The 4,118-nt window shown below is 32.7% G+C and overlaps 1 protein-coding gene across 1 annotated transcript in view; it reads right to left on the bottom strand.

The window, feature by feature from the left end:
• The window catches only part of LOC111685982, a 62,968-nt gene that overhangs the window by 41,851 nt on the left and 16,999 nt on the right, over positions 1 to 4,118 (bottom strand). The gene's annotated exons all lie outside the window — the stretch shown is intronic.

Here is a 4,118-nt window from a genome sequence, read left to right on the forward strand (position 1 = left end):
AGAACTAGAACAGAACTAGAACAGAACTAGAACAGAACTAGAACAGAACTAGAAAAGAACTAGAACAGAACTGGAACAGAACTAGAACAGAACTAGAACAGAACTAGAGCAGAACTAGAATAGAACTAGAACAGAACTAGAGCAGAACTAGAACAGAACTAGAACAGATCTAGAACAGAAATAGAACAAAATAATAGCAGAACTAGAACTGACCTAGAAGAGAACTAGAACTAGAACAGAACTAGAACAGAACTAGAACAGCACTAGAACAGCACTAGAACAGAACTAGAACAGAACTAGAACAGAACTAGAACAGAACTAGAACAGAGCTAGAACAGATCTAGAACAGAAATAGAACAAAACAATAGCAGAACTAGAACTGGCCTAGAACAGAACTAGAACAGATCTATAACAGAAATAGAACAAAACAAGAGCAGGACTAGAGAAGGACTAGAACAGATCTAGACAAGAAATAGAACAAAACAATAGCAGAACTAGAACTGACATAGAACTGACCTAGAACAAAACTAGAACAGAACAAATGTTGAACTACAACTGAAATAGAACGGAACTAAAACAGATTTAGAACCGAACTAAAACAGATCTTCATGTCTAAAAGTTTTTTTCCTATTGGGCGTTTATGCACTATTTACATTTTTGCAACATCCAACAAGTTCGCATCAAACATATCACTCTTGAAGTTTACTTTCAAAATAAATTTGCAGAAAATATGTATTTGATTTTGTCGTACACAAACAACTTAACTATGGAAACCAAAAGCAAACATTTTTTTAAAGAGAGAACAAAGCAAAATTGAAAAATATTCACTTAAAACAGTAGCAACAACAACAACATCAAGATTGTGTGATTCAAACAAAAATAAATAAAAAGACAAATAAAATGCATGACGGTCGGTAAATATCAGAAATCAAAAGCAAACATGCAAAAAGAAAAACAAAATCAAAATAAAAACAAAACAAAACAAAACAAAAGAAAACTTTTATCGACCCAAAAGAGCACACAGCAACAATACAAAAGTAGCCGATACAGGCATGTAAAACTGATATTTTGAAAGAAAAGTTTTTTTCTTCAAAATAGTAATTTAGGGTTTTTTTTTAAGATGAGAATAGTGTTAACTGTACAGACTGGACCATTGACTAATCTATGGACCAGTGTATTGACTATTCTATAAACTATTCTTTTGAATGTGGATCAAACCAGGGAATAACCTATTGACTACTTCTTTAGCATATAACAATTTGTCCATCCCTGAGACAAACGACAAATAGGAACGTAATAGAAGGAATGAAGAACAAAACCACAAAATAACTAACTACAACAACAAACAAACTTGTATTCTTATACACATGTTTAGGGAATGACAACACATTGTTGTGTGATGAATATGATGGATATGTTTTGTAGCAAAAAAAGTTGTAAAACAAAAACTGAAGCTCATACGTAAAGTTCAAATTATAAAGAAACAAACATATGGAGTGGTGAGGGGACCCGAAGTATTTTCATTAAGGCTTCTAGTTTAGCCAGAAAATGGACTTTTAGTTTTTTATTCAAAATATTGAATTTTGGTAGAAAATAAAAGTGATCACAGATTTTTATCCTTTTGGCTGTAGCTCCTCTAGTTTAGCCAGAAAATGGACTTTTAGGTTTTCACTCAAAATATTGAATTTTGGTGGGAAATAAAAGTGATCACAGATTTTCATCCTTTTGGCTGTAGCTCCTCTTGTTTAGCCAGAAAATAGACTTTAAGGTTTTCACTCAAAATATTGAATTTGATCACAGATTTTCGTCTTTTTGGCCAGAAAATGGACTTTTAGTTTTTCATTCAAAATATTGAATTTTGGTAGAAAATAAAAGTGATCACAGATTTTCATCCTTTTGTCTGTAGCTCCTCCTGTTTAGCCAGAAAATGAACTTTTAGGTTTTCACTCAAAATATTGAATTTTGGTAGAAAATAAAAGTGATCACAGATTTTCATCCTTTTGGCTGTAGCTCCTCCTGTTTAGCCAGAAAATGGATTTTTAGATTTTACTCAAAATATTGAATTTTGGTGAGAAATAAAAGTGATCACAGATTTTCATCCTTTTGTCTGTAGCTCTTCTAGTTTAGCCAGAAAATGGACTTAAAGGTTTTCACTCAAAATATTGAATTTTTGGTGGGAAATAAAAGTGATCACAGATTTTCATCCTTTTGGCTGTAGCTCCTCAAGTGGTGGGAAATAAAAGTGATCACAGATTTTCATCCTATTGGCTGTAGCTCCTCTTGTTTAGCCAAAAAATGGACTTTTAGGTTTTCATTCAAAATAGTGATTTTTAGTGGGAAATAAAAGTGATCACAGATTTTCATCCTTTTGGCTGTAGCTCCTCTAGTTTAGCCAGAAAATGGACTTTTAGGTTTTCACTCAAAATATTGAATTTTGGTGGGAAATAAAAGTGATCACAGATTTTCATCCTTTTGGCTGTAGCGCGTCTAGTTTAGCCAGAAAATGGACTTTTAGGTTTTCACTCAAAATACTGAATTTTGGTGGGAAATAAAAGTAATCACAGACTTTCATCCTTTTGGATGTAGCTCCTCTTGTTTAGCCAGAAAATGGACTTTTAGGAGTTTGGATTTTGGTGGGAAATAAAAGTGATCACAGATTTTCATCCTTTTGGCTGTAGCTCCTCTAGTTTAGCCAGAAAATGGAGTTTTAGGTTTTCATTCAAAATATTTAATTTCGGTGGGAAATAAAAGTGATCACAGATTTTCATCCTTTTGGCTGTAGCTCCTCTTGTTTAGCCAGAAAATGGACATTTAGGTTTTCACTCAAAATATTGAATTTTAATGGGAGAGAAAATGGACTTTTAGGTTTTCACTCAAAATACTGAATTTTGGTGGAAAAAAAGTGATCACAGTTTAGCCTGAAAATGGGCTTTTAGGTTTTCACTCAAAATACTGAATTTTGATTTGAAATAAAAGTGATCACAGATTTTCATCCTTTTAGCTGTAGCTCGTCTTGTTTAGCCAGAAAATGGACTTTTAGGTTTTCACTCAAAATATTGAATTTTAATGGAAATAAAAGTGATCACAGATTTTCATCCTTTACGCTGTAGCTCGTCTAGTTAAGCCACAAAATGGACTCTTAGGTTTTCACTCAGAATATTGAATTTTAATAGGAAATAAAAGAAATCACAGATTTTCATCCTTTTGGCTGTAGCTCGTCTAGTTTAGCCACAAAATGGACTTTTAGGTTTTCACTCAAAATATTAAATTTTGATGGGAAATAAAGCTGTAGATCGTTTAGTTTAGCCACAAAATGGACTCTTAGGTTTTCACTCAGAATATTGAATTTTATTAGGAAATAAAAGAAATCACAGATTTTCATCCTTTTGGCTATAGCTCCTCTTGTTTAGCCAGAAAATGGACTTTTAGGTTTTCACTCAAAATATTGAATTTTGGTGGAAAATAAAAGTGATCACAGATTTTCGTCCTTTTGACTGTACCTCGTCTGGTTTAGCCAGAAAATAGACTTTTACGTTTTCACTCAAAATATTGAATTTTGGTGGGGAATAAAAGTGATCACAGATTTTCGTCCTTTTGACTGTAGCTCGTCTAGTTTAGCCACAAAATGGACTTTTAGGTTTTAGTTGGGCCAGAAAATAGACTTAAAGGTTTTCACTCAAAATATTGAATTTTGATGGGAAATAAAAGTAATCACAGATTTGCATCCTTTTGGCTGTAGCTCCTCTTGTTTACCCAGAAAATGGATTTTTAGGTTTTCACTCAAAATAGTGATTTTTAGTGGGAAATAAAAGCGAAAACAGATTTTCATCCTTTTGGCTGTAGCTCCTTTCGTTTAACCAGAAAATGGACTTTCTGGTTTTCATTCAAAATATTGAATTTTGGTGGGAAATAAAAGTGATCACAGATTTTCATCCTTTAGGCTGTAGCTCCTCTAGTCTATCCAGAAAATGGACTTTTAGGTTGTCACCCAAAATATTGAATTTTGCTAAGAAATAAAAGTGATCACAGATTTTCATCCTTTTGGCTGTAGCTCCTCTTGTTTAGCCAGAAAATGGACTTTTAGGTTTTTACTCAAAATATTGAATTTTGGTAGAAAA

The sequence above is a fragment of the Lucilia cuprina genome, chromosome 2, assembly GCF_022045245.1.
Source record: "Lucilia cuprina isolate Lc7/37 chromosome 2, ASM2204524v1, whole genome shotgun sequence".
In the NCBI taxonomy this organism is placed as follows: domain Eukaryota; kingdom Metazoa; phylum Arthropoda; class Insecta; order Diptera; family Calliphoridae; genus Lucilia; species Lucilia cuprina.